Consider the following 10,041-nt stretch of genomic DNA (forward strand, 5'->3'; position numbering starts at 1 on the left):
TTAGATAAAAATATAAACAAGGAAAGTTTCGCACCAAACCTCATTCTAAGTATAATACCTAATATTTGTATCACAATATCATAATATGTTATCTAAGTTTAATAAAGCGTGTTGTTGTTGTTTTTTGCTGTTACTTTAAAACAGTTCAATCTAAGAACCATTAACAGCCATTTTTCCACTCGCGCGTTCGAAGTCTAACATCGAGTTGACTCCCGACCAAGGTGCTATGGATCTGCCTGGGTTGCCGGGGTTGGAAATTGTTCTACTACTAATATTTTTCACGATGTGTACACAACTACGCCTGAGAGGAATACTATTTGCGCAAAATCACTATTAAACAATAATACACAACAGCAGGCCATTATCTGTAGGTAGTTGTTTTGCAGGTCAAGAGATGGGCTCGTAGCCAATGTAAAAGAAAAATAAAAGCATCGGATTTTAGATACTACGTGCCGGGTTTTGGGGGTGGGTGGTGGTTTGAGGTTTGGGTAACAGATTTCGAGACAATGCTGCAGACATTTTTGCACTGCGTTCAAAACATAGCGCATTCCACAGCAAGGCTAATCTCTCGACTGTCACCATCCAGACGTGTCAGTGCTGGAAGGTACTTGTGATTCCCTTGGTCTCCATGCTGCACATTGGCAAATTAATGTAAAGAATGCCTGTAAACGTTTCTTATTAGCTGTTCCGAGGTTGCGCAGGGGACTGAGGCGAGTTTCAAATTTTACGTTATCGATAATCTGACACCACCACATGAAAGATCACGGTGAGATTGATCATTTGACCAAGTTTGATTTTGATTTCAGCATGAAGAGAAACGAAGTTATGGACCTTGAAACGTGGTTCAAAATCCATACAAACGTCTATAATTGTCAGCCAGCGTTCCCCAAACCATATAAACTCTTCAAATCTTTATCCGTTTTGTGACAGCTGTAAAATCCTGCCAAAGACCCATTACTTGAAAGAAACTAAGATGGAAACCACTATGTTTGCCTATTTTAAAGAGTATCACAAAAATCATAAAAAAAAAAAAAAAAATTAAGAGTTTATATGGTTTTCGGGGACGCTGTCTCAAAATAAGAGACGTTTGTATGGATTCACAGGGTGAAATAAGACGTTTCCGTATCGCGGAAACACTACGGAATCTTGAACGTGTGCATTTCCGTTGCATTTCCGCAGAACGGATACAACGGATACGCGACAGCACAATATACCTGCCTGATTGTACATTTCCGCAACGTTTCCGTTTGCGGACACCTTTTGATTCTGTTTCCGTGACGTTTACTCGACTGAAACGTTACTGAAGCCTGTTGATACTCTTTTCATAAGGGCCAGCCCGCTCAGCCGGCTTAGAGGGATCAGGGGCAGTTCAGAGGCCCAGAGCTGCTTTTACCCCAGTGTCAAAACGAGTGTCAGTCACACGACCTCACGCGGACGATTGCTACTTCGTCAAATAAAGTTCAAAACATTCCAGAGGAAAAATAAGTCAATAGCTGAACGCTTTGACGATAATTTGCCGATTTAAATATTTTGATTTCGGTTTACTTCTTCGGTTTATTTATTTCTTTTTGTTGTTGTTGTACGACGGCCGCGGTACAAAGGTCGGTTCACTGAACTGGCCGAGTGGCCGAGTGACAATCGAGTCAGGGACTGGTTACTAACCGATCATGCGCAACAAAGATCATTCCCGGCGTTCTCTTTGATTTAGATGAGTTTTGGCGGTCGGTTTCGAAGTTCGCCTAACGAAGAATCGACATTTTCAGTCGCCTAAAGGGCAGTTTTCTTCACGTAAAGACCACTTCGTTTCCAAGGTAGCTGTATGGAGTTGTCTTCTACCGGATTTCAGATCAACACTGCTGTAAAGGCCAAGTTTCTTATTAAGGTAAGCTTTTAAAAACCTATTTGCACGGGTGACTCGTGTTTCATCCCTGGGTTTCATAGAAGCTTTACATTTGCGTTGCCTTGTTGGTGTATGAGCTATTTAAGCTTAAGTTTCATAATTCTGTGCTTGTGTTTTAAAATTAGACTTTAAATTTATGTTATGGCCAAAGTTCATGGCCACCTGAGCTACATTTCTGGTTAATGATTGTTTCAATGATATTAGGTTTTTATCATAATGTTTTGAAGTCAGTAAATTGTTACATTGTAAGCTTACTTTGTACATGTGTCATAAACATACCAAATGGACAACATTTGGTAGTTTTCCACTATTATATGCTGTTGAGATCAGAACTAAGTGAGCTAAGTTTGATTTTTGCTAACAACATTCACTGACACAAGTTGGCTGCCTACTGGTTATGTGGGATGTGCGGACACAACATTTTACAGCATTAATTATAATGAAAGATGCAGAATTGTCACAGCACAGGAAAGGAACAATGATACATGTAGTTTTCCACAACTATATGTTGTTGAGTTGCGAACTACAAGTATTAACAGCTTTTGACACTTGTTTGACTTTCGCGAACACGATTCATTGACTCAAGTGTGCCGCCCATGGTTTTAGTGGTATGATATTAGATTTTTATCACAACATTTTATGAGAGGCAGAATTGTCATAGCACCGGAAAGGAACAATGATAGTTTTCCACAACTATATGTTTTTGAGTTGCGAATTATTAACAGCTTTTAATAGATTTTTGACTTTCGTGAGCATGATTCATTGACTCAAGTGTGCCGCCCATGGTTTCAGTGGGAAGGCCTTTTACCCATTTCTGAGTGGGTGAAAAGCTCACTTGTTTTAATGATATTAGATTTTTATTACAACATTTTATGAGAGGCAGAATTGCCATAGCACAAGAAAGGATCAATGATAGTTTTCCACAACTATATGTTTTTGAGTTGCGAATTATTAACAGCTTTTAATAGATTTTTGACTTTCGTGAGCATGATTCATTGACTCAAGTGTGCCGCCCATGGTTTCAGTGGGAAGGCCTTTTACCCATTTCTGAGTGGGTGAAAAAATCACTTGTTTCAATGATATTAGATTTTTATTACAACATTTTATGGGAGGCAGAATTGTCATAGCACAGGAAAGGATCAATGATAGTTTTCCACAACTATATGTTTTTGAGTTGCGAATTATTTACAGCTTTTCATAGATTTTTGACTTTCGCGAGCATGATTCATTGACTCAAGTGTGCCGCCCATGGTTTCAGTGGGAAGGCCTTTTACCCATTTCTGAGTGGGTGAAAAAATCACTTGTTTCAATGATATTAGATTTTTAATACAACATTTTATAAGAGGCAGAATTATCATAGCACAAGAAAGGATCAATGATAGTTTTCCACAACTATATGTTATTGAGTTGCAAATTATTTACAGCTTTTAATAGATTTTTGACTTTCGCGAGCATGATTCATTGACTCAAGTGTGCCGCCCATGGTTTCAGTGGGAAGGCCTTTACCCATTTCTGAGTGGGTGAAAAAATCACTTGTTTCAATGATATTAGATTTTTAATACAACATTTTATAAGAGGCAGAATTGTCATAGCACAAGAAAGGATCAATGATATTTTCCACAACTATATGTTTTTGAGTTGCAAATTATTTACACTTTTAATAGATTTTTGACTTTCGTGAGCATGATTCATTGACTCAAGTGTGCCGCCCATGGTTTCAGTGGGAAGGCCTTTTACCCATTTCTGAGTGGGTGAAAAAATCACTTGTTTCAATGATATTAGATTTTTAATACAACATTTTATAAGAGGCAGAATTGTCATAGCACAAGAAAGGATCAATGATAGTTTTCCACAACTATATGTTTTTGAGTTGCAAATTATTTACAGCTTTTAATAGATTTTTGACTTTCGCGAGCGTGATTCATTGACTCAAGTGTGCCGCCCATGGTTTCAGTGGGAAGGCCTTTTACCCATTTCTGAGTGGGTGAAAAAAATCACTTGTTTTAATGATATTAGATTTTTATTACAACATTTTATGGGAGGCAGAATTGTCATAGCACAGGAAAGGATCAATGATAGTTTTCCACAACTATATGTTTTTGAGTTGCAAATTATTAACAGCTTTTAATAGATTTTTAACTTTCGCGAGCATGATTCATCGACTCAAGTGTGCCGCCCATGGTTTCAGTGGGAAGGCCTTTTACCCATTTCTGGATGGGTGAAAAAATCACTTGTTTCAATGATATTAGATTTTTAATACAACATTTTATAAGAGGCAGAATTGCCATAGCACAGGAAAGGATCAATGATAGTTTTCCACAACTATATGTTTTTGAGTTGCGAATTATTAACAGCTTTTAATAGATTTTTGACTTTCGCGAGCATGATTCATTGACTCAAGTGTGCCGCCCATGGTTTCAGTGGGAAGGCCTTTTACCCATTTCTGAGTGGGTGAAAAAATCACTTGTTTTAATGATATTAGATTTTTATTACAACATTTTATGGGAGGCAGAATTGTCATAGCACAGGAAAGGATCAATGATAGTTTTCCACAACTATATGTTTTTGAGTTGCGAATTATTAACAGCTTTTAATAGATTTTTAACTTTCGCGAGCATGATTCATTGACTCAAGTGTGCCGCCCATGGTTTCAGTGGGAAGGCCTTTTACCCATTTCTGGGTGGGTGAAAAAATCACTTGTTTCAATGATATTAGATTTTTAATACAACATTTTATAAGAGGCAGAATTGCCATAGCACAGGAAAGGATCAATGATAGTTTTCCACAACTATATGTTTTTGAGTTGCGAATTATTAACAGCTTTTAATAGATTTTTGACTTTCGCGAGCATGATTCATTGACTCAAGTGTGCCGCCCATGGTTTCAGTGGGAAGGCCTTTTACCCATTTCTGAGTGGGTGAAAAAATCACTTGTTTCAATGATATTAGATTTTTAATACAACATTTTATAAGAGGCAGAATTGTCATAGCACAAGAAAGGATCAATGATAGTTTTCCACAACTATATGTTTTTGAGTTGCAAATTATTTACAGCTTTTAATAGATTTTTGACTTTCGTGAGCATGATTCATTGACTCAAGTGTGCCGCCCATGGTTTCAGTGGGAAGGCCTTTTACCCATTTCTGAGTGGGTGAAAAAATCACTTGTTTCAATGATATTAGATTTTTAATACAACATTTTATAAGAGGCAGAATTGTCATAGCACAGGAAAGGATCAATGATAGTTTTCCACAACTATATGTTTTTGAGTTGCAAATTATTTACAGCTTTTAATAGATTTTTGACTTTCGCGAGCATGATTCATTGACTCAAGTGTGCCGCCCATGGTTTCAGTGGGAAGGCCTTTTACCCATTTCTGAGTGGGTGAAAAAATCACTTGTTTTAATGATATTAGATTTTTATTACAACATTTTATGGGAGGCAGAATTGTCATAGCACAGGAAAGGATCAATGATAGTTTTCCACAACTATATGTTTTTGAGTTGCAAATTATTAACAGCTTTTAATAGATTTTTGACTTTCGCGAGCATGATTCATTGACTCAAGTGTGCCGCCCATGGTTTCAGTGGGAAGGCCTTTTACCCATTTCTGGGTGGGTGAAAAAATCACTTGTTTCAATGATATTAGATTTTTAATACAACATTTTATAAGAGGCAGAATTGCCATAGCACAGGAAAGGATCAATGATAGTTTTCCACAACTATATGTTTTTGAGTTGCGAATTATTAACAGCTTTTAATAGATTTTTGACTTTCGCGAGCATGATTCATTGACTCAAGTGTGCCGCCCATGGTTTCAGTGGGAAGGCCTTTTACCCATTTCTGAGTGGGTGAAAAAATCACTTGTTTTAATGATATTAGATTTTTATTACAACATTTTATGGGAGGCAGAATTGTCATAGCACAGGAAAGGATCAATGATAGTTTTCCACAACTATATGTTTTTGAGTTGCGAATTATTAACAGCTTTTAATAGATTTTTGACTTTCGCGAGCATGATTCATTGACTCAAGTGTGCCGCCCATGGTTTCAGTGGGAAGGCCTTTTACCCATTTCTGAGTGGGTGAAAAAATCACTTGTTTCAATGATATTAGATTTTTAATACAACATTTTATAGGAGGCAGAATTGCCATAGCACAGGAAAGGATCAATGATAGTTTTCCACAACTATATGTTTTTGAGTTGCGAATTATTAACAGCTTTTAATAGATTTTTGACTTTCGCGAGCATGATTCATTGACTCAAGTGTGCCGCCCATGGTTTCAGTGGGAAGGCCTTTTACCCATTTCTGAGTGGGTGAAAAAATCACTTGTTTCAATGATATTAGATTTTTATTACAACATTTTATGGGAGGCAGAATTGTCATAGCACAGGAAAGGATCAATGATAGTTTTCCACAACTATATGTTTTTGAGTTGCGAATTATTGACAGCTTTTAATAGATTTTTGACTTTCGCGAGCATGATTCATTGACTCAAGTGTGCCGCCCATGGTTTCAGTGGGAAGGCCTTTTACCCATTTCTGAGTGGGTGAAAAAAATCACTTGTTTCAATGATATTAGATTTTTAATACAACATTTTATAAGAGGCAGAATTGTCATAGCACAGGAAAGGATCAATGATAGTTTTCCACAACTATATGTTTTTGAGTTGCAAATTATTTACAGCTTTTAATAGATTTTTGACTTTCGCGAGCATGATTCATTGACTCAAGTGTGCCGCCCATGGTTTCAGTGGGAAGGCCTTTTACCCATTTCTGAGTGGGTGAAAAAATCACTTGTTTTAATGATATTAGATTTTTATTACAACATTTTATGGGAGGCAGAATTGTCATAGCACAGGAAAAGAACAATGATAGTTTTTCACAACTATATGTTTTTGAGTTTTCGAATTATTAACAGCTTTTGATAGATTTTTTACTTTTGCGAACACGATTCATTGACTCAAGTGTGCCGCCCATGGTTTCAGTGGGATGTGCCTTTACTTTTGAGTGGGTGAAAAGTTTACTTGTTCCAATGTACATGCACATACACTGTACATGTAATTTATAGGAAAGTCACAAATTATGACAGCCTTTCATGTACTGTACAATGTGTACAGTGCTATCTGCAACTGAGCTGGAAACTGAATTTGCATTATCCAAACAATGCCCAATTGTACAAATAGGGCCACCCATAGTACATATATAAAAGTAACATTGTATATGAATATAGATATCTCCGAATGGAAAAATGGCACAATCATTTCATATTATTTTGTACATGTAATTGTCTGACACTTTTTTTTGTCTTTATTATGCTTTATTGCTGTGAGCCATTTTGGAGTATAGTGAGCATGAAGAAGTCAAGGAAATTACTCAAGTATAAGAAACTGGAGGAGTTTCTGGAAGGAAAATGTTAAGGTAGGTACCTACATGTAAAAGTCATAAGACTTTATAATAATCAGGATAAAGATCGTCTACAAGGAGTCTCTAAACATTCAAAATTTTTAAGGATGTTTGCTCATGGACTGCAAAGACCATTTTAAAGTGGTACATGTATGGCTTATAAATCTCGTCAACTTCAAGTCAAACAAACACGTTTAATTACAAATTTATACTTTCGAGTGGTAAAATTCATACATTTTTCATATCATATGCAGCTACATTTTGTAGCCCTACCAGCCCATCCCCTACTGCAGTCGCAGCAGGGTCGATTGAATATTTATTTTTTCAAGTTAATAATTGACAGTTTACTGATTTTTTAGCACTTCAGTATACAGTACAGTGCAAATTGCACAACCATACATTGTTATGATAAAAGTGGAAAATTGGCTGCTCTAATCAATGGGCAACTGTGGTGAGTTGCAAGAACCAGAATTCGAGTTATCAGGGTAAATTTGACCCAAATTTTGTTAAGGGAAACAAAATTTAGTTCGAGTTAGGGGGGGGGGGGGGGTTCGAGTTATCCAAGTTCGAGTTAACCGAGTAAAAATGACTGAAAAGTGGGGTCAAATCCAAGGGAAATGGAAGTTAGTTCGAGTTAGCGGGGTTGTTCGAGTTATCCCAGTTCGAGTTACTGGGGTACTACTGTTTCTGTGTATTCGTACCTAAAGTATAGAGTTTCAACTGAGATGGTACATGTAAAACAACACTTCCAATAATATGCTGCATCAAGTCACCCCTACATTGTAGCAGTGTTTTGGTTTCAAAAACCGATATACCTTCAATAACAACCATAGTTACATTGTATGTTCAACTTCCTTCCAGCCATTTTTATGTGTAGTTAAAAGGTATGTGGTCTTTTGCAGCACTTATAATTTCCAGGGGATGGTATGGGTGGTTGTAAGTCAGAAAGCTTGGTATTTATGATTGTTACAAGGTCTTCAGTGAATCTATCAAATCCCTACTCAATCATATCCATCCTACACCCCTCCAAAATAATGATCAGTTCCTTGCGTGTTAAGATGAGCAATATCTTGGAATGTATAAACGAAGCACCTACATGTATTTATCAGAGTCAAATGATTACCTAGACAGCGCAAAAATTTAGGGAGGCTCACAACAGCTTTCAGCACTTTCCAGCTCTCATAATTTGATGGGTCAGTGCTACAACACATTTATCGGTTACTGCTACAAAAATTGTATCAAACTACAGTGGTACCCCGATATAACGATCTTCGATATAACGATATTCCCGATATAACGATGAATATGTTATGTCCCGGCAATAGTAAAATGTATGGGAAGGAACCCCGATATAACGATTCCTCAATATAACGATTTAATTTTACTGCCCCCTTGGCATATCGTTATATCGGGGTTCCACTGTAATGCCCAATCATTGATAAATAAATTGTGATTTTTTCTTGACATCACTGTAACCATAGCAATGGTATAACCTGTTAAAAACACAGTTTTTTTTTCAACACAAAAAATTCTCTGGAGCCGTTTCAGAGCCACCTTAAATTATTAAGGTGGCTCTGAAACGGCTCCAGAGAATTTTTTTTAACTTTGCAAAAAGTTGTATCCAAATATGCTGATCATTATTCAGTGATAAAAATGGGGGTCACTGGACTCGTTCTTGAGTTATAAGCGCTTAAAGGGAAAATAAAGGGTGTTTTTACTGGTAATACTGTTGTTATGGTAACCAGTGATGTCAAGAAAATTACCGTAACTTGTTCAGCGATGATTGGACATTGGTTTGATATCATTACTGTAGCAGCAACTGTTTAAGTTTCGTTGTACTGACCTATCAAAGTTCAAGAGCTAACAAGTGCTGGAAACCGTTGTTAGCCTCCTTAAAGCCATGTCTGTATTTCCATGTTACAAAACAGATCCTCCCATCAAATGAAAAAGTAGTATGAGTTAAGCAAAATATCTCTGTTTATAATCCTATTTAATCTTGTCTTTAGACCTGAAATAATCGTCAAGAAGTCAAATCCATCACCACAGGACAAGAATAATTCACGAACGTCAAAGAAAGCAAGAGAGAGGAAAGACGAGGATTGACAACTAAGTTTCCTCAAACGAATCACATTTAACGGACAGCAACAGAAATTTTAGTTCAATCACAAGGCATTGCTGCATTTAAAGAACAATACTTAGTTTGAATGCTTTCAAATGTAATAGTCAGCAAGCAACACGTTTGTTTCAAGAAAGGATTATACTGTAGTTCGTAGATTTACTTAGACATTCTCTTACTTACGAAATAAAATGAATTACCACTTAAAATGAGTGTTACTTGTATACATACTTGTAATTCTCCAATCCGAAAGAAAAGAACACGTGGAAATCAGCTCGCTTTATTTGGCGGCCACGTTTAATTTACGCAATATTTCACAAATAATAAAGTTTTCGTAGTTGTCGGCCTTCCAAGATTAGGACAATAGCATTTTGATCTAAACCATCTGGGTCATTATGTATATACTCCTGATTTACGAGCTGCGGAAACTTGACGGTTCTTATTATTTTTCACTTTCCGTATGTCGGAAACCTAGCGGAATATTGCGTGTCCGCCGAATTTACGAGCTGCGGAAACATGATTATTGCGTGTCCGCCATACTTACGAACTGCGGAAACGCGTCTGTTGCACGAGATTACGCAAAACGTAAACTTAACGGATACACGCGTTTAAGTGATGCGT

General features: G+C 36.9%; 1 long non-coding RNA gene across 1 annotated transcript; it reads left to right on the top strand.

Annotated features, from left to right (window-relative positions):
- Nucleotides 1–4,182: 4,182 nt before the first annotated feature.
- Nucleotides 4,183–9,629, top strand: LOC144658397 (uncharacterized). The gene is made up of 2 exons (XR_013571689.1): nucleotides 4,183–7,319; nucleotides 9,311–9,629. It is a non-coding gene; the product is annotated as an uncharacterized LOC144658397 (long non-coding RNA).
- Nucleotides 9,630–10,041: the final 412 nt, after the last annotated feature.

This window comes from Oculina patagonica, chromosome 6 (genome assembly GCF_052425735.1).
Source record: "Oculina patagonica isolate OP01 chromosome 6, crgOcupat, whole genome shotgun sequence".
Lineage (NCBI taxonomy): Eukaryota > Metazoa > Cnidaria > Anthozoa > Scleractinia > Oculinidae > Oculina > Oculina patagonica.